The 21,339-nt window shown below is 45.5% G+C and overlaps 1 protein-coding gene across 12 annotated transcripts in view; it reads left to right on the forward strand.

The window, feature by feature from the left end:
- The window catches only part of LOC117718444 (uncharacterized), a 209,133-nt gene that overhangs the window by 161,151 nt on the left and 26,643 nt on the right, over positions 1-21,339 (forward strand). For 11 of the 12 annotated variants that reach the window (XR_013103303.1, XR_013103307.1, XR_013103309.1 and 8 more), the window contains one exon: positions 19,848-20,018. The exons of the other annotated variant lie outside the window; for it this stretch is intronic. The gene's annotated coding sequence lies outside the window, so the exon portion shown is untranslated. The remainder of the gene's footprint in view (positions 1-19,847; positions 20,019-21,339) is intronic. 12 annotated transcript variants of the gene reach the window in all.

Genomic DNA, 21,339 nt, shown 5'->3' on the forward strand with positions numbered 1-21,339 from the left:
CATGTCCACAGGGTTTTGAAAGACTTCATTCTTACATGAGATAGCCTCAGGGGTAGAATGAATAGGGGAACAAGCATGACATCAAGAGAACTGATGTAAGCCATGACTTCTCACTAAATCCCACTGAGTCCTGAGAATTCCTCACCTCAATATGCTGCCAGCATGTTCTACAGGATGTTCTGCCTTCTGATCCCTGCTCCGAGACCTCTTATCTCCGTACCAGAAGGCAGAAGCAAAGTCCATCGTGAGAGCCTCCCACAGGCCTGTACTGCAAATTAGGATGTTTCCTTTGCAATTTCAGACTTTGTCCGTGGGTTTCCCATGTGAGTTTTCATCTCCCTTTGCAACAGCGTGGTCCATTTTCTTTCTATTTTGCCACGCTGAGGAGACACGGAGTCCGGAGGGGAAAATATCTTTCCATATTACATCCTAAGGAGTCTTGCCAGAGTCTTTCCTGAGGCTGCTGGATGGAGGCCCAATCCTGTTCTCAGAAGCCACGTCCGCAATGAGCATCTACAGATCAGGAGCCAGTGCGTGGCCCCAGCAATCCTGGACACACAGTGACAGGCCAGCCTTCCCGGCCCTGTATAGTACTTTGAGAGAACGTCATGTCCTTGGCCCTGATACCCCCTCTGCTGGGAAGCAGCATATTTCCCATTCTCTAGCTCTCCTCCCACCCCCACCCCCCCACAGCATCAATTTTAATAATTACACAGGAAGTTCCTTTTCCTTAAGAAAAGATGGCCGTAGCAATTTTCATCTGGGTGTTGACTTTTTTTTTCTTCCTTATTCGCATCCCCAAGAGTTATGACACAAAAGGAATGAGTCACATCTTTGAGGTAGTGACTGTGCTGGAGGGCCACAGTAGACAGTTCTGAAGTTCAAGTACAGGGCTGGGCTTCACACAGCCTCTGAGCAAGCCCCTTAATCTCTCAACTGAGGTTTGTGGGGAATTTGGGAAAGAGGCACTGGAGAGCAGGGTCACCTCCTTAATGGCAGTGCCCTTGGAGAGTGACTTGGTAGAAAGGGTTAAAGAAACTGGAGTGAGAGAGGAGGAGTGTATGCCACGCCCACCAGACCCCATAGCTTTGCCCAAGATGTTGGTCAAAGATTGAGTTTACTGATTTTTAAGAATGCAGCTGGAAGCTACAGGCTCATAAATGTGGCATCAATCTAAAGCAGAATTTGAAAATGGCTTAACAAATAGTCTGTGGTGATTAAAATGGCAACTGTGAGGAGCAATTTTTTTTTTTTTTTTTAAAGGCAGGCTTATTTCAAAACAGCCGGAAGACAGGATTTGAAGTGTTCTCATAGCAAATAAACATTTTGGGTGATAAACATGTTAACTGCTCTTATTTGGTTACTATACACTATATACATTCACTGAAAAACCACGCCGAATTCCGTAAGTATACACAGTTATTGTGAGAATTAAAATTCCAAAAAAACCAAAGCATACCACAGTACAAACTCCACTTTCCCACAGCAGATAATAGTGTTCCATGTGGAGTTAATGCTTCCCCTAAAATACCTGGGCCCGGGCTTAATGCCTCTGCATCTGGACCCCACAACATGTTAGATTCAGACCTTCATATACTGAGACTTTCCAGTGCTCTTTCTTTTACTCACCTGCAAAACGCTGCATACATACCTTCCCTGTCTCAAAATCCTCATGAAGTTCAGATGAGGATATGGGTGCCCAGAGTGTGACTTAGTATTTGGTGTGAGTTATGTACAGGTCGATAGTTCCTATTGTTACTGACTTTTTGGCTGCTTCTGTCATGCCCACGTGTCTGTTTTCCCCCATGGGATTGTGAACACCTGATAGCTTTTAGGCTGGCTTCATCTTTGTGGGGCATGTAGTGGTCTGACGTCTGCATTCTTCTTCTCTGTTGGGTTCCCAGTGTGACCTGAGAAACAACTGTATTGGGGTCACCTGGGGAGCTTACTGACATGTCATTTGCAGAGCGCTGGCCCAGAACCTCTGAGTCAGATGCTGGCTGTTAGCTCTGATTCCTGCCTGGCCCCTTCTCTCTCTCAGCTCTGCTTGGCAGCACTGCAGACTCTGTGAAGTGTTTTCTACGTGAGCTGTGCTGTCTACATCCCTGGGAAAACCAGGACATTTGGAGGCGGGAAGTGGGTGGAAATGGATCAATTAGCATAGAGTCTTTGCTTGAACTTTAACCTGGCTTTGCAGAGCTTGGAGACTCAGGGAAGGTTGCATTCCTCCCTGTGGAGCTGCTTAATTCATCCCCACTCTCTCAGGTCATGCTTTTGGCTCATTCCAGCTACTTAGCTCAGTGATATTTGCTTCCAGACCGGATGGGCGGCCTGAGCTGTCAATGGAAAGGTATATTAGCTTTCAACCTGAGCCAGGTGAGCATTCCCATGGTTGCTCAACACTCAGACCATCCAAACCTAACAGATCCTTGGTAAAGTCCTAGCTTGATATCACGTTCATGCTGCTGATTTTCCTCTCCTCTGTGACCATACTGTAATGGCAATAAGCACAAGATGTACTCCATACAGATCAAATAGCTGAGTTCGGGACTGGACGTTTACTTCAATTCTAAGTTGTATGTTTTGTACACACCAAGTCTTGGGATTTAATCTGTAGCACCCAAACTAACAGCAATGACAAAAGCAGAATACCCCAAACCAACAAGAACAACAACCAAACAAACAACCTGAAACCAAAACCAACCAAACGAAAGTCATACAAAGGAAACAAAAATAAATGTAAGTTCAAATCCCAACTTGGAAATTGAGTTCTGTTACTTTTTTCAACAGTAGTTTTATGGATTCTCCTTTGTCTATCTACAAAGCAGCATGTTTATTTGGCTGCCGGAATGGCCCTAAGGATTACCTATCCCTGTTATCTTCTGCAGGCCCCATCATACACTCAAACTTTGCTCACTGAGCTGTTAGCAGACATTTTGCCGGATGAGCTTTGAAAAAATGAACTTCCAATTCTCCTGCCTCCCATCACCCAAAACGGGCTGTATCTGGGATGACCCTTCAGTTCTAAAACTGTGATCAGTGAAGCAGAATACAGCCAGGGCATTCTATCTCAGTTGACAGCAGCCTAGACCAGACCCTCTGAGTGAGCCTAGTAAAAGCCCATCCAAGCTTTCTGCCTGACTGCCTTGATGGGTGAACATCAACCTAGTGTTTATGCCACGGAGGTTTGGTCCTTAGAATGGTTTCAGTGATCTATATATAATGGGGACATCAGTGATACCTCTTGAACTTTACAAGGACAGGAGCTGAATAGTGTTACACTAATTACCTGGTCCATTAAAGTCCTATAAGGGACCCCCTGCGTATCTGTCTGGCACATCACCCATCCACTATGTCTGGGGTGTCTGTAACTCCATTACAACAATTCCCCATCCACTTTCAATCAAGCGCATACTGGTAAAGATATTATTTTCTGGACAGAGATCATGAGAAATAGCGAGGAGGTATTGAGAAGCTAGGTTCTCATTTGCTGTATGAAGCTGAAGGGTCTTTGAGTCTTATGCGATCCACTGATTAATTAGGTCTCATTGTATGGCCCAGGGGTACACAGTCTGCTGCAGGCGTCTCTTTGTGAATGCAGCATGGAGCTACAGAATTACTTGGGTTACCTGCTCTCTGCTGACATACCTTATTCCTTCTCATTTGACTCAGTGGGGAGGACTTGCTCTCCTGAATCTTGAGGAGGAAAAATATTAGCTCAGAGATGTTTAATGGGTGACCAGAAGTGACAGCAAAAAAAGTAGCAACATGAGCATGTAAGTCCAGTGTTACCTGACAGCAAAGAATAAATAGATTTTATGCAGGAAGAAATTCCACCCTGTGGACAGATGTCACTGCTGAACGTGACCAGGTACCTGTAACACTGTGTGTGATGGCTGAGACCTCATGGGCCACTGGGTGCCACTGGGGGCCACTGGGCACCACTGAAATACTTGGATAATCAACCTCAAGTGCATTATGAGTTTGCAGTCCTTCGTGTGAGCGCTAGAAAAGCATGCTCTCCCGCACCCAAGGCACTGTGTGCTCTCATCTAAGGGAAGCCAAACAAAACTGAAAAGTGTCTATGTGCCAGCATGAGGTACCAGAGCTGCTTCAAGGGTGGCATGCCCAGCCCACCTTCAAAAGAGCAGAAAAGAAAAGCCCCCACCCCAGCCACCTGCTCCTGGCTTCTTCCTCCTGTCTGCCAGCTCAGAGTAGGATAGGGATAGCGCCAAAGACATTCTTAGGCTTCCGTTCTTGCTGGCACAGTGGCCAGGAAGAAACCCTGCTTGGCTGGCTGCCTTGGGCACCTGCCACCATCGTGTGTTTGTTTGACAGGTCATGGGGAGGAAGCAGAATGCTTCTGTTAGGCCTTGGGCATTTCAGACCCTATTGAGCAGCTACTGGGACAGATAAACTCAGGGACTATCTCATCCCTTCGATGTACCTCCTTTTTCCAGCTACCTGATAAGCAGATGATAGTTCCACCACCTACTCACGGTGACCGAAGGATGAAGGCAGGAGACATGAGTGAGATACACAGAACAGACACTGTGTTTCAGTCTTTCGATCCTAATGATGGAGCCCCCATCCCCAGCTCCCACCAAGAGCACACTCAGCCATCTTCTCCACATGTTCCTCACACCATTCCCATATCCTTACAATCAGATCAGGTCAGGAGGACTTCTTGAAAAGCTGGACTTCTTGATAGCTGGTGGCACACACCTATCATTCCAATATCCAGAGAAGCTGATGTTTGGAGACCGAGGTTCAAAACTAGCCCAGGGGACATGGTGAGACCCTGTTTCCAAAATAATATCATATCTTGGAATTCGGCTGAGGGCCTCTGATATCACTTTGCTTTTGTATAGACATTATTTATGTATCTCAGGCTGGCCTGGACTTGCTATGTGACCTTGAAATTATGATATACCTGCCTTCCCTTTTCCAAGCGCTGATGATAGGTGGTTTGCCACCCCACATGCTCTTTTCTGGTACTTTTAGGTTTTCATTTTTATTTTATTTTTTTAAGCGTGCTACTAGGGATTAAACCTAGGATTTCAGACACGTGAGGCAAGCACTCTGCCAATGAAACTGCAACCATGGTCCCATGAATGATTGGAACATCTTCAGAGTCTCAGTGTAGTTCCCTTTCTGTCTTAACCAGGCAAAGAGCTACTTACAATGTCTATCTTAGACAGGAGGGTCTTATCCTTGATAGAGCAACATGGCAGTAATTAACGTGCTGAGTGCCAATGGCTGGCAAGCTTTTACTCTTATGTGGGCCTATGGCATGAATGGCACATAGTCAATATCCTACTTTACAGTCTGGGCAACCAAAGCTCAGGGGCTGGAGCCAGTTACCCAGTGCCTTACAAGAAGGTCCAGGGAAGGAAAGGAATGTCATTCGCCACATTTAAAGCCTAGCTTCATTTCTGATTCTTTTGTTAAAAACCGTGTAGGAAACCTGACATGACTCCTACCCACATAGCCTGCATTCAAAGAGGCTCTGCCAGCCCATGTCTCCTGGAGTCTCTCAAATCGCCCTTTGAAGCAGGACTCTATTTCGTAGTCTCACAGAGGTGGTGTGACCATCTTCAGTCCTACATCAAGCCAGAAAGTAGAGGATGAGCTCCGACCTTTTTGTCTCTATCTCTGTGGGTTTTCCTATTCTACCATCTGCTTCATTCTGAGGCCTGATGTGCCAGGACAGGCTGTGGAGGAAAAGGAACAACCCCCTCACCTGGGCCAGGTGGGCGCAGGGAGTTGGCAGCCTTCTGCAGTTCAGGTCTAAGGCCTTGGAAGTCCCATGGCCAACTTCTTTCCTATAGCCTCCTCCATCTCTGGCTAGAACCTGGGAATGCTGGGTAGAGAGAAAGTCCTGGCAGATCCTCTGCACACAACCCTCATTTGCATAACACGAAGGTGCTCTAGATCTGTGATGGGCCTGTCTCTGTACCAAGGAGGGGCTGATATGGCTTCAGATGGATCCAGATCCTCCTTGCTCTGTGATCTGTAGCTGGCTTCTTGTCTTCCTGTTACTGGCCCCCTATTGCTGCTCTCTTCTATCCATCCCTTTGAGCTCTCTAATAGCTACATGTTCTGACCCTTCATTAGAAGCTATTGTATGGTTCCCTTAAACTCACCAGTGTGGTTCCCATCCCCAAGAAGAAACTACAAACTCCAGAGCCAGGGGCCAGGTTATCATGTTGGGCTTATTTGGTTTTTTTAATGTTTATTTTTAACTACATGAAATGTTTTGTCTATATGTATGTATGTGTGCCGTGTGCATGCCTAGTGCCCATGGAGGTCGGAAGAGAATAGCTTCTGGAACTGGAGGTATACATGGTAGCAAGGCATCATGGGGGCACCAGAACCTGAACCCTAGTTCACCACAAGACAAACATGTGCTTTTACTTGCTGAGCCATCTCTCCAGCCCCCATAATGTGGAAAAGAGCCAGGTATAAGTGACTTGAATCTGGGTTCTAATAGTCTCGTGCCATCTGTTTCATGTGACTCCTGCTTCCCATATTGTGACTCTGTATCAGTGGCGGTGGCACTCTCCAGGTGGGAGTTAGGGCATACCAGAACCAATGCTTCACCCTTCATAGCTCCTTCCCATGGGGCAGTCAACTCCTCCCATACCTGGAAATGAACTCCTTGGGTGATGGAGTCGGCTGTTAGAGGAACACTTGTCCTCAGACAGGAGTCCTCACTTGTAATATCTTACCTGCCAATACATGATGTTCTTAGTGTCTTTACTGCACTTACTGCCTTAAGGTTAAGTCATTTGCAGGGTCACATCCTATGGTGGTGCCAGGAGGGGAGATATTCTAACTCCTGTGTCATGGAACATGACCCTAGCTTGTTTTTATCCTACCTGGTCCTGATAGGGATGTCTGAGGGGAGCTAACCCTACAGGGACCTAGGTTCTCCTATGACTGGTGTAGAAGTCATGAAGGATAGAAAAAGACCTATGTTAGGGAATTTTTGGAATGCACAAGATACCTGAAGGAATTCCTTCAGTGCCTTGCAAAGAGGTTTGCTCTTAGGCTGAGCCCATAGCTCAGTTGGTGATGTGATTCATTCACAAAGCCTCGGATTTGATCCCTGGCAGTAAGTAAACCCTGGGGACATCACATGACTATAAGCCCAGAACTCAGGCCGTAGAGGGAGAAGGATCAGAAATTTAAGGTCATCCTCTGCTACGTAGTGAGTTCAAGTCAACTTCGGGTTACCAGAGGCACTGTTTAAAACCAAACAAATAAGGGACTGGAGAGATGGCTCTGTGGTTAAGAACACTGACTGTTTTTCTAGAAGTCTTGAGTTCAATTCCCAGCAACCATAGGGTGGCTCACAACCATCTGTAATGGGATCTTATGCCCTCTTCTGGTGCGACTGAAGACAGTGACAATGCAAAGAAAAGTAAAACCAAATAGATATCACACCCCCACACCCCAAGGCAGGGGTGGGGGTGGGGGTGGGATGGGGTGGGGTGGGGAGGAAGAAAAGGAAACAGAACAAGAAAGGTTTGGTCTCTGCTGACTTCTACCTACCAGACCTCCTCACTACTTTCTCAACAGCTATGGCCTCCTGTTTGCATTCTGTCTCCCTCCTGTGGGCAGAGAATGCCCAATGCAGATAGCACCTTGTTACTCCCCCCACAACCCCAGCTTTTGCTTTGTGACTCTTGTTTCCTTGCCCTCTGTGTCCGCCATGGACTTCTGCCAGCTTAACCCACAGTGGCCTCCCTTTGTTTAGGCATCTCAGTTTCAGGCAGACTTAGCCAGCCTCTTCATTCACCCTTTAGAAGTCTTGACAGGCAGCCAACCAAGCTGGCCAATCATGCAAGGTTGGATACCTGTACCAGGGCTCTGGTGGCTACTTCCTGTCTTAGTGGCTTCCCACACTGGATATCCTGAGGCCCAGTTACACTGGGACAGAAATGCCCAGATACTCACCTCAATTGGCATGAATATACCATATGGAGCTGCTGGCTCGCTCTGTTCCCATAGCCCTGATCCTTTCTCCAACCTTTACTTCTTCTATGAGTAAACCCTCTACTCTTTCCCAAGTCATTCAGTCCACAGCCTGTCCCCACCAAGGATCTCTGGCAGCAGGAATGTAATGACCTGGCTGGGTTCTGGGATGGTGAGGAGAAGCAGGGTGCTACTCAGAGAGTGAAGGCTATAGCTGCACCTTGCTCTGCCAGGCTATCACTGGGACCTACCTGATTCATGCTTCTGTTTCCTCTTCTGCACATAGGTATCTACCCTGTATGTTGACAGCAGTGAAGGGCGAAGAAGTACTATGGGCTAGCCCAGTATAAGTGTTCTACAAAGAACAAGTGCGGACAGTGTTGTTTGTTCTATGTGAGTTACCATCCTAGGTGATGAGTGGCATACCATCATGTACAAATGGTCAATTGGATAGGAGGCCGTACAGAAACTTCACTGCACTCTCTAGCTTCCTTGTCATGCTCCCCAGTCACAGGCCCATCTGAGAAAAAGAGGTAGAACTTCCATTCTTACCACGGAACCTAAAAAAGCAGCAAATACTCGGACTAAAATTTAGGAAATTCAGACAAGCAAGAAGAAAACTTTTAAAAAGCCATTTTGCTAATATATGTATGTAGTCACGGGCACAAAGATACACCCATGCACTACCTATAAGTGAAAGTGCTGTGTGTGTGTAATCATTTGTGTATTTACTGCCACTTCAGACATGTATATCACTCATTGAACAGTCTTATTCCATGTGATGTGGATCTCGTATATGAAATGTTTCCTATGTGTTTGTAAAAAGTAAGAAGTGAGCTCCTGTGTTTGTTACAGCCAGTTTTGCCCTTTGACCTTAGGTGATCTTTTTTCTTGTCTATAAATGTTTCTATGGGGAAAATGTGACAGCCAACAGACCTTCCTTATCCATCCAACTGAGGACGAAGGTGCTGCCATATACATCTTCAAGATTTTCAGGGTTAATAGAGGCATGGCTGACACCCAGAATTTCTCCATGGAGGTCTTTGGGGTTCCTAGAGGCAGAGGCAGATTCAACAAGTCCCTGCATCCTGTGAGAACAGGGGTCCCTGTTCCCTTACCTGACACTTAATGCAAGTGGGTGTCTGTTTTGTTAGAAACTATGACCATGGGATGCTGTAGGAGTTACTTTTCTATGATTCTGATAAAATACCGTGACCAAAGCAACTTACAGAGGAAAGGTAATGTATTTGGGCTTATGGTTGTAGGGGGTTAGAGTCCGTGGTGGCAGAGCAAAGGCAGAGGCTGAGGGAGGATATAAAGGCTCACATTTCGGATCTTCAAACACAAAGAGAAGGGGCTTGGGGGAGGGGGAGACTAGAAATGACTCAGGTCCTTTTACTCTCAAAGCTTACTAATGGCACACTTCCTCCAAAAAAAACCAAACCTCATAAATCTCCCCAAACTGCACCAGAAGACCAAGCATTGAAATGCCTCAGGTCATGGGGAACATTTCTCATTCAAACTATCGGAGATGTTACGAGCCCTTTCCAGCCCCGTTTCTTGCACAGTTCCTCATGTAATACAAAGCAGCCCCTCACTAGTGTATGTTTCAGTGCTTATTATCTTAAAATCCCTTGGCCCCAGCCTGCCTTGAACTAAGTGTGGTACTCGTGAGCTTGGGCCTGTGGGAGGAAGGGGCACTTTCCGTTCAGACCCTCTTGAGTTCATTTGTCCCAGTCAGAGGTTAAGTTTTCTTGACCCACCACATTGGCAGTGATCTGTCTGCCACTGTTAGTTTGGGAGTTGCTTGAATGTCAGCCCTTGCCTGGCACACCTGAAGTAGGCACACCTCGGCTGTTCCAAGGCAGAGCCTGTGGCTGGGATAGCACCTGGAACCATTCTGAAGCCTAAGATCTCCTCCTTGTGACTCTTCCTGGATTCAGTGGCAGGTGGCTGGTGGTTGGTTGCTGGCAGCTGGCAGCTGGTGCCTGGTGGCTGGCAGAGTATACAGGGTTGGCATACCTGCCAGCTGGGTCTTTGATCATGCTGGGGCTGTCCACCCAATCCAGCACATTATAGAACACAAAAGCTTCAAAAAGCCGCACAAAGAATTACCAAGGAACTGCAGGAAGCATGTCTGTTGTTTCCTGGCTACAAGTCTGGAGTGTGGGAGGATCTTTGGCATGGGTGACTTGGTAGCACGGCAGTTGTGGACACAGCGTTGACCTTGAAATTCAGCAGAATCTTTGGCCTTTTGGAAGCCTCTGCTGCTCACACTGTACACTGACTTAAGGGCAAGTTACTCAGAGTAAGTTGGTATAGTGCAAATACCGACGAAGCATGTTCTTTAAGAACTACAGCAATAAATAGAAGCAGCGGGTAATATTCACTGAGCGTTTGTTCTGATCTGGAGCCCTAGAGTCCCAATATGTGGGCTTAACTTTGACTTCTCCCACACCCTAGGTTCACCTGTATTCTGTAAAGACAAGACAGTGGTCATTTCCCTGTCATGGTGGCTATGAACTGCGAATGAAAAGGTCTCCAAACACTGCCATGTCTCCCTGACAGGAGAAGATCCTGTGGTTTAACCCACTGCTATCTAATATATCCAACAAAAGAATGCTTTTTCACTGTATCCCATTCCTGCCTCTGTGGAGCACTTTTCCTGAGATGCATTGATCTGCTGATGTAAGGTTCTGACATGGATGGCTAGGATGACCAAGTTCTGGTCAGTGCCAAGTTTTGTTTTTTTTGTTTTTGTTTTTGTTTTTTTTTTGTTTGTTTGTTTGTTTTTTATGCTATATTAGGAGACAGTCGTTGCTTTTGTAGAAAAGAAGGTTCTGTTGCTCATGTACTATTTGACAAATTGAAAAGTGACCTGCAGATGACCATGAGGAGGTCTTTAGATGAAGACTTTGTCGTTGGAGTAAACACACTCTGTTGTCTGACAACGTGGACTTGGCTCAAAATGTCCACGGAAGGACCTTCGAGCAGGAGGCTTCAGTGGGAGTCCCAAGCCCATGTTCTTCCTTGAGCATGAGGAGTATTGACGCTTAATCAGTCTTATTCTTTATTTGCCACCTGCCTGGACATTCTCTGGTTACAAGGATGCTGCAGTGGGCAGCAATATGACCATTACCTTAAGGGGACTGAGACCAATGGAGGAGGAAACTGAGGAAGAAGCAGTGCAGTCTCTGTTGGGATTATGAGCTAAGAAGGAAGATAATATGTTAACAAACTCAAGTGCAGAGGTCTCAGAAGGAAACTTGCCTGATCAATAACTAAATCACCCTTCTGATAGCCGTGCTTACCTCACTTGCACCCATGCTGTATAGGAAAGATAATCGATTTCTTTTCCTCCCCACTGCCAAGGCATTAGAACGGAGCATGCTGATCTTGATGCTTTGTGCTCAGGGGTCCTTTGGAGGAGGGACAGGGGAATAGGTGGGTGTAGAGAGGAGATGAGCCCCGCTTGCTGGGCGTTTGTCTGGGGTACCCCAAGCCCTTCTTTGTGGCCATGCCAATCTTTCTTCCCTTTGGCCTCTGTCAAATGCATTTCTTCTCTCTGCCTTTGTTGTGTGCATGTAATCTTGGGTGCAGAGCTTATAGCAGTTCTAGGTCACCTGCTTGGGTTCTTTTTACCTCCTTCCCTCCCCTGACCTGATCATCTTTCTCTCTGATCTTTCCTTAGCTGGGCCTCTCAACTGTTTCCTCTTTTTGATCCAGTTCAGAGAATAACCTGCATTACCACCTGCCTTACACATTTGCCAAATTCGAACGTTATCACCCTGTCTCCCTCACCTGCACCTAATCCATTGCAGCACTCTATTCTCACGTTAGTGTTCGCCATCCACCTTTGGACAAGGATTCTAAGATATCTTGTGAGCACGCTATATCTTCCAGATAGGTAGGTTTCCGGAAATGGCCTGTCTGGGTGAGTTAAGATAGACAGTTGGAGAGGAGACACCTAGTCTAAGAGAACAAAAAGGAAGCAGCTCGGGGAGGAGGGAAGGCAGGGTAAGAAATTTGGTTCTGCTCTTATTGAGACAGTGTTAAACAGGCTATTGTATAGCAGGTGGACTGGAATCTGCCAGGGTGAAGCAGCTGGGCCACTCTGCAGGAAGTTGGAAAGCCCAGACTGTTCTAGATATGGAGAGAAGATACTGAGTAGTAGGAGAAGGCACTGGGAGATTCCCTGAGGTTCAGAATGAATTCCCCAGTGTGCAGTCTGCAGGTGGTTGGAATGCCAAGTGTCAGGGAGAAAAGGATTAATCTTGTGCAACTAGAGACCTGAGTTGCTACCTAGAATCAAGAGAGGAGAGTGTGGCTGTTTCTTTTGTTTGCATTTTAAGTAAGGGGTAGAATTCTTATGTCTGGAACTCTACTGAGTCGGTCCAATGGAAATGAATATTTGTGCAGAGGAAGAAGCACTGTGTTTGCATCTGGTTATAGGAAGGTGAGTTTTATATCACTGCACCTAGGGTAGGGTACGCAGATGTTGATCAAATACTGGTTTAGGTGTCATGGAGAAAGTAGGCTTTTTGTTTGTGGGCTGTATTTTCTTTTCTTTTTTTGTTTTTGTTTTTTGTACTCCCACAGAGTGCAACACATTTTTATTTTATCTAGCCTCCCTTATCCTCCCTCCCCTACCCCCCATCCCAGTTTCAAATTTATATCTTCCATTGTTTCTAATGGTATTACTATGATTGGTGTTGCACATACACTCTAGTGTAGGGCCCGCCACTGGGGTATGAGCAACCCATCAGAGGGCTTATCCCTGAAGGAAACTGACCCTCCCTTTCTCAGTAGCAGTTGACTGCCCTTGGCTCTTCAACTTGGATCTAGGCTTTGTGAGCTCTTCCCCAATCCATGCTGGGATTTTGACCTGTGTGGGTCTGTGCACTTCTTACAGCCATAGATGCTGAGTGTTTGTGGGTGCCACATCCCTGTCATGACCAGAAGACACTATTTTGCACCAGTCTTTCTGGTCCTCTGGCTCGTACAAGGGTTTTGCTCTTTCTTCTATGGTGTCCCCTGAACTTTAAGTGTAGGGGATGAGTTATAGAAGCCCCATCGTCACTTATTCTGGGGATGTTGTGGATGTTGTGGATGTTCTGTTGGGGATCTTTGTAATAACTTCTATCTACTGCAAAAAAAGAAGCTGTTTTGGCAAGGGCTGAGAGTTACACTCTGTAAAATTAGGAATAAGTATGTAGGGGCCAGTTGGATACTGTATCAGTTTAGAGAATTGTGGTAATGGATTCTCCTCTAGGGTCTATAGCAATTCCATCCATAGGTTCTTAGTTAAGTATAGAGTACGAGGCACGAATTCTGCTGAGTAGTTCTTAAGTCCAGTGAGATAATTGTTTGTGGCCATCTCTAAGATGAAAATGCAACTGTTCCATTGGGTGCACCTTGCTGTGCTGACGATTATTGTAAGTTACAGGATTTACAGCTGGGTAGCCCCGTTGATAACTTTTCACTTCTGGCAGCTTCCATAGCACCTTCCAATGCTCTAAGAGCTGTCCACCAGAGAGGAGACTTTCAGGTCAGTGCCCAGCTTGATTTCTTCAAGTCCTTGACTGAAGTGTGTAGTGTCTTCAGCAAAAGACTCTTCAACCAAGAGTAATGAAATAGCAGCCTATATTGTTGGGGAAGGGGTCTCTTGGACCCCCTTAATGGTTGTTGTTGTTGCCGTTTTTGAGAAAGGTCTTGATGTGTCATATAGGATGATTACAAGCAAGCATCACCTCTCTAAGCTAAGGTGTTTTTTCAAGAGGTTAGCGTTAAATTAATACAGACTGAGTAAGGTCTGTGGATTTTCATGGTGTGACTGGGCCTGCTCCAGTCAGTTGTAGGCTTTAAGAGAACAGACTAAAGTTTTCTGTGGCAAAAGAAAGTGGGAATCCTGACTCCATGCCACCTACAGACTTCAACTGCTTGCTTGTCTGCCTTGCAGATTCTGGGCTTGGGAGTCTGTGATTATGTAAACCAACCCCTCACCTCCTCCTTTCTGTCTTCTGACTCTCTCTCTCTCTCTCTCACAAATTCACCCTCTGGGAAATATTATATTCATGGAACAAAGGGATTAACTTAGATGCCTGAAGTGAGTATGACTTGATTGTATGTAGAAGCCTCCAATTTAAAGCCTTCAGGCTACGTGTGATCATCCTGCAGGCAAGAAAGATAGAGAAAAGCTATCTTGCTAGTTCTCTGTGCAGGCGTGTCTCTCTCTCTCTCTCTCTCTCTCTCTCTCTCTCTCTCTCTCTCTGTGTGTGTGTGTGTGTGTGTGTGTTGACGTGCACATGCGTGCATGCACGTGAGGTATTTGCTGATCACTTACTATATGCTCCAGGCACACCTCTACTCATTACTCAATGTTGCCTTTTCCTGAAGCCAGGGCCATTTATCTTCTTTCATTGTTTTCTGGCAGTTTGGGATGTGGTCCCAGCAGGCTTTCCTATTCTTTGGATGCCCTGCGGTCCCCACATCAAAGTCCCTCTGGCTCCTGGGTAGCAGAAAAACATCCAGGAGTTCTTCTCCTGTGTCAGATATTGATTGTTCCAGAGTCTTCCTTCCAGGCCATTTGCAGTTCCTTTACCCTGAAGCCTCTTGAAGCCACTTAGTGTCTGTTCATACCGAGTAATCCCATTTATTTAATGTGTGCAGCTTCCTTACTGGCAAGCATTGATAAAAATAGTTCTGCAGCCCCAAGGGGCAGGGTCATTTGAACTTAGTGACTCTAAAAACACTTGGTGTGAATAATGGAAGGCGCAGGCGCAGTGGTGGATTCCTCTCATCCTCCTTGTTCCTTGTTTGCTTGGTGAAGCCCATTTTTTTTCCAAGAACTGTGTAGGTGGATTGCTGGGGACAATTGATTTTTTTTTTTTTTTTTTTTTAACAGAAGTATTGTTCCTCTGTATGTGGAAATGGTGAAGCAAAGAATAGTATTGAGCAAGAGTCCTTCTGATGACCAGGCCCTGGCTAATAGCAGAGACAGTGTTGCAATGTGTTTGGACCATTGAGTACTGCAGGATGAGCTGTCCTGTCTGAAATCCTTGGGACCGCAAGTCCTGAGGATTTCATGTTTTCTTTTTCAATGCCATGGATGCATAGAAGTAGCTTAGTACTGGGATCTTAGACTTTTATGTTTCATATATTCCCAATACGCATGGCCTGATGGTGATTTTATGCAGCATTTTTAGTGATTTGTATATGGGGCACAGATTATGGTGAAAGTTTTCCATTTGTGCCATCATGTTGGCCCTCAATACATTTTGTATTTTGGAACATTTTAGGTTTGGGGTGTAGGGGTTGGGAATACTGGCTCTTTCTTGAATGCATCACTTCTCCCAGAATTGGACTTTGCTCTGCACCTAGGATAAGCCTTAAGGCCTTACTGTAGTTGGAGGTTCCATGGACCATTTCTTTCTTAGAGTGTGGTTGCTTAGACTGCAGCTCAGCAGATGGCAAAGACCCCAGTTCTCTTAAAGACTGTTGAATTGATTCTGGTTCTGGTTCTGGAATGATTCAGGCAAGTCTCTAAACCTGTCTGAGCAGAAGGAGCTTGACCAGGTAGTTTCTAAGACATGGGACTATGGGTATTGAAAAGATATCTGCTTGTTTGTTTGTTTTTGTTTGTCTCGAAAGGAGTGTTGTGTTGTATGGGGGTGGGGGTAGAGTTTGAAAACATGTCCTCTTCCTCTTCATTTTACTTTCGCTCGTATTGTGAAATAATTTTTAGACTTTTGTGATGCAACCAAATGTCCTGTGGGTGAAGTATATATATATAGTATAGGTGGCCAATGCCTTGGGACTTTAGTTGTGACTCAGTGTCTATAGGTTGGGTTGCCCTTTGCAGATAGGTCACCACCAACTAGAACTAGGAATGAGGGAAGCTTCTTTAGGTTTTGAAAGCAGAACAAGTATTTTCAAGGAAGCAAGTAAAGCCTCGTCAGCTTGGAAGCCTCATCACAAGATGCCTTGAGAGCTAGAAGGAGGGCATAGCTTGCCTTCCTTTATAGATGTGGATCTAGGCCTAGGAAGATTGTCTCCTAGCGAATGGTCCCCAAGCTCACCTCAATATTGCCAGTGGCTCCCAAGGCTTTAGCGTTGACAGCTGGAGGGGACAGATAGTTCATCCTCCTTGCTTTTCCCATCAGTCATGTTTCTCAGAGGAGTGTGTGTGTGTGTGTATGTGTGTGTGTGTGTGTCATTTTTTTTTCATTTGCTTCATGGTGTTTAATAGTTTTTTTCTAGATGCTATACATGCCTCTTCCTTTTGATCCATTTCCCCTTTTTCTTTCTACTTCTGCCTTTTAGTCAGGTCACAGAATTTCTTTTTCTATGATCCTAAACTCTTGAACTATTCTTCTTCTTTCTCTTTCTCCTTATCTTGCATTTGTCCATCCCTCCATGAAGGCTGCTGCCCGTATAGATGCTAGCATATGGGTTCAAGTCCAAAGGGCCTGTCTCCAGGTGCTATGTCCAAGTAGATAAAGGAAGACCTCAGAAGGGGTCCTCTGGCACTGGCTTCTGCTGCTGGCTATGGGGTACATAGGAGAGCTGTTAAGGCAGGCAGTGAGCCATTGAGTCACTGGGTACTCTTCTGCCTCCTGGGGACTTCTAGAACCATCACTGGCTATTCACCCCTCTCTCCCTCCTGTCCCATCCCATCCTTAGTTTGGACCTTGGTCTAAAAGTAGGAGGGTGTGTTCTGGTATAAGGCTGGTGAGATGGGTGGGGGAACCCTCAAGAGCCTGAATGGCATCTTATTTCTTAGGCAGAGGGAGAGCAGAATTTCAACAATGTTGCAAATCTAAAGCTTTCTTTACAGAGGACCTCGGACTTCAGGCCCTTCTCCCCAGAGGAAACGCAGCCCAAATGAATCATAAAGTATAACACTTCCAGACACAACAGAAGAGGCTGCCATATTCCTTCACTTTCCAGACAGGATGACTCATTTTTGGGTGCTGTGCCTGCCTACCATTTTCTTCTTAGTAAGAGTGCTTGTGCTAGCCATGAGATCTACAGGCTATCATACTAAGCATAGGGACCTTCCTGAGCGCTCATTGGCACATCGAGTTTGGGCAGCAGCGTCTGACACCCTGCTGTACTTCGAATCTCTCTCACTACACTGCTGACTCAGGAAGGCTCTGGCTCCTTTTTTTAGGGGGTGTGTGTGGGTATTTCAGGCTTCCTTTTATGGACATTAGTAGAAGAAAAATGAGCTATGCCACGCAAAACAACTTCATTTCTTTTTTTCTTTTTTTCTTTTTTCTTTCTTTTTTTTTTTTTTTTGAGACAGGGTTTCTCTGTGTAGTCCTGGCTATCCTGGAACTCACTCTGTAGACCAGGCTGGCCTCGAACTCAGAAATCCACCTGCCTCTGCCTCCCAAGTGCTGGGATTAAAGGCGTGCCCCACAACTTCATTTCTAAAAGGTTCCTGGTACACATGAAGTGGTTAGCAAACACCATGTACACACACTCATGCACATGCACGCTTGCATACATGGGAAAGGACACACACAACCACACACACACACATACACCACAGATGCAACATTGTACTACCAATACCTTCTCAAAATTTTTATTTTTATTGCTTAAATCTCATGAACATAGCAGGTGACTTGTAAATATCTAATGAATAAATAAAGGGATGTCAAATCTGCATTAGAGGTGACCCCCAGGCTCAGTCTCAGGAGCAGAGAGGCAAAGTAACTGATCTAGCTCCTTGCAGGCAAGACTGGACCCAGTCTGTGTACTAATCTAAAGCCTTAAGAGTTCACTGTTGAAGGAAAAGCAAGCAAAATTGAGCACCTTGTCTCAGCCACAAGACCCAGCAAATATAATGCAGCAACAACTATTGCTGTCCCGACATGTCCATGTGGCCTGCCTCCCAACTTTGGGTCTGTGTTCTCAACATGGAATACACATTCTTACAGCGATAGGGCAACAAGGCTTTGAGATGGCAAATAGAAAATACCAAGCATGGTGTGTTTGCAATGGTGTTTGTAATTCTTATTGTATTCTGGGACACTGCATTAGGCTAACGGGTCTTTAGTAGTCATTCTTATCATTCTTATCTTTGTGCTTTCTGATGGTGGAGACTGAGAGTCTTATTCATCGCCACATCCACACCTTCTAACACAATTCTTGGTGTGTGCTCGATACACCGTAAGGTGCATGAATGAATGGCATAAGTGAAATAACAGACAGGGTGGGGATGGTGTTGAGAGGCCACCCTGGCTAGTTTATCTGGGGTTGGGTTTCCGGGGGTCTTATCCCCTCTTGTCAGATTCTGGTCCAGGACAACGGTTCTATTGTTCGAAGATAGCATAGCCTATCTGAATGTCTCCATGGGCAGTGTTCTGTCACACCCTGAGCTCCTGCCCTATCTCCGGCCCCACCTGGACCCCTTGCTGCCACCCGTGTGGTGGGCCAGAGGAAAGCTTTCATGTAGCCGGCAAGACTGCTCCTTGATCTCTCTCTTCCCCTGTGTGTAAAAATTCATGGAAGAGTGCACCTGAGTCTTCTTCACTTTCTGCAGTTGCAGGAGGCCTAAACAATAGCTTACATAACTCTTCAGTGTGGCTGTCAAACTTCTAGCTTGATCTCAAATATGGATCTTGTCTGACAGGTCCATTCTTATTCCTCTTTGCCATTGGATAAGCTGAGGTCCTCAAAATTGTATGACATCTAGGTCACATGACAGTAGTAAAAGAGCCTGAAATTAGAACCAGCCATCCACCCTGACCTGTCAGAGGGCTTTTTACCATAAGTGACCCACCTGTGACACAAAATTTGTTTCTCTCTCTTTTTTTTTTTTTTTTTTTTTTTACTTTTCTCACTTCCAAATGGGCCAAATAAAGATTCTACAAATGTGATCATTCAGGATGGTTTTGAGTCTCTTGTTAATAACATCTTGTATCCATCATGTATCTGGATGAATATATATCGTCCAGGTTACCTGAAAGATGTCTTGGGTACATCTACTCCAAGGAACTGAAGTGGCTCCTGGAGATTGCTTAGCACAGTGCTCAAGTCACCTCCCTCTTCAGTTTTATTAGCTGTGGTTATTAAATTGGGACATTTTTATAAAATGGGATGCTATATAACTATTTAAAAGAATCAGCTGGAAAGAAAAGTGTATGATTAATGCTTACCAATTAGTTCAATTTAGGTTTAGACAATGTGCATATATAAGATATACCATATTATCATATATCAATTATATATACTTTAAATATGTGATTTTTTTTATTTGTCAATTAAAATTGTTCAATTGTAGTTACTAATGGGTCTATATGATGTGATGCAAACATCGTTGAAATAATCCCACCAAAGAACAGCATCAACCTTAGCCATGCTGACTTTATTTATTTATTTATTTATTTATTAAAGTAGGGTGTAAAATAGCAGAGTGTGAGGTTTACTTACAGCTTCTCCTTAACACACAGCCACAGTCCCCCATATCAGCTATGCAATCTACTGCAGACACAAGTACCCTTGTCATGTTCGTTATCTCTGCCTCTTCGATTACCTGTCAGTCACTCCTAGCTCACCAATTGTGTCATGAAGTCTAGTCTAGCACTGCTTACAGATACAGTGATATTACCAGGGCCAAGTCAGAATGGACAGGTAATAGATTGTCCAGAAATATTAATGAATGAATGAATAAATGAATGAATGAACAAATAAATAGAAAAGAGAGAATTTCCCCACAATTTCCTTTTACCTTCTACTCCTTGAGTGCATGAAGTATCTAAGTCCCACTCTCCTTTCTCCCTCTTCTGGTCCCATCCCTGACCCTCCTTCCTCTCCTTGGGTATCTTGACTCAACAAGGCTTCCTCATCCTCCCCAGGCTTCGAAGAAATCAAGAGCAGAGAAAGATTGAAATGGACCTTTGCGATTACAGCTTGGAGCTGACATTATCAGTTAAGTTTGGGCAGATCTGACTTAATTGATTAATTTAGTCATTGGAGCAGAGACAACCCAGAAGCTGGGATCAGCATCCCCATCTGACATTGTGCTGGTGAGTCAAATCTGTTGGGGTTTGAGCCTGTGCTCTGGGTACGGCTGCCTGGGTGACCTTGGCCATGTTACTTACCCTTGTTGAATCTCAATTTCCTGATCTGCTGAAGAAGATTAAAATGCATCTTTGGAGGTCCTGGTGAGGATGAGCCATGACAACGCTGGTGCAAATGCCCTTTAGAGACAGCAGGAGGTAAAAGTGCTTATTGTGTGTAGAACAGTGGAGGTTACTGTCATTCTTGGGAGGAATCCCAAGGCCACATCAGAAGAGGTTCTAATTTCGCTCTTCTTCTGTTCGATGCACTTCTCAGACCGCCCAGGGCTTGCAGCTTAAGCACATAAATTATCCTGCTCCAGCAGGCCCTGTGTTCCGTAGTGAGCCATATGTTGGAGAAGATAGAGATTCTTATCTGGCAGAGTAATATTACCCAGCAAGGGATGACATTTCTTATCAGAGGCTCTGAGGAGTCCGAGATAGGAGCTTTTCTTTTCAATGGCTGCCAGACCTCTATGTCCTGGGCTGGCATGGTGGGTGGGAAGGGCTTGCTGCCCAGGAGTGGACAGCTGATGCTGTTGCAGGCCTTCATCTCTTATGACAGCCTGATAGGCTGCCTTGTCACAAGTGGGTCCTTTAGAGATTTTGATATTTGGATGCTCTGATAGAGACTAGGCAGAGGGGACTGAGGAAATAAAGAAGAGAATGTGGTGATGGTGCAGGCTAACTTTGGGAGGAGGTGGAGCCTTTGTCGGGCTTCCCCTTCTAGGAACATACAGGCATTCCTTTGCTGCATGGACAAAGCCTGGGTTTCCATGCTATGGCTCTGTAGGGTAGGGCATCTCTGTCCCTACTAAAACCAAGCTGTTGGAGTACTTGTATGGTCCCGCCACATTGGCTTCCTAGAGCTCTCTACCTTATGCTTTGTTCTGGAAGTTGAGTTTTGTGTATACATCCACAGGGTGGCTGAGCCCTGGAATTTTTTGCCTTCTATTGAGAGGACAGAACTGAGTTTGTTCTTCTCTGACACACTGCTGGTCCTTTCCTAATTTACGCAGTATCTACACAGAAGGTCCTGGCTTTTAAACCTGCCATCCCTGTGTTAATTGCTAAGTCGACCCCTTAAAGCCTCGGTTTCTTTGTCTATAGCATGATGAAGTGATGTCTGATCTTTCCATCTCTCCCATGAGTAGCTTTAGGGAGTGGGGGTGGGGTCTCAGTTTCAAGTCCATGGCTTTCTGAAGGAAAAGACTGTATGAGGCCCCTAGAGACCTGTTCTGAGGAAAAGTTCACTGCAGATGGGGTACCATCATGGACCTGGTTGACC

The sequence above is a fragment of the Arvicanthis niloticus genome, chromosome 13 (assembly GCF_011762505.2).
Source record: "Arvicanthis niloticus isolate mArvNil1 chromosome 13, mArvNil1.pat.X, whole genome shotgun sequence".
Lineage (NCBI taxonomy): Eukaryota > Metazoa > Chordata > Mammalia > Rodentia > Muridae > Arvicanthis > Arvicanthis niloticus.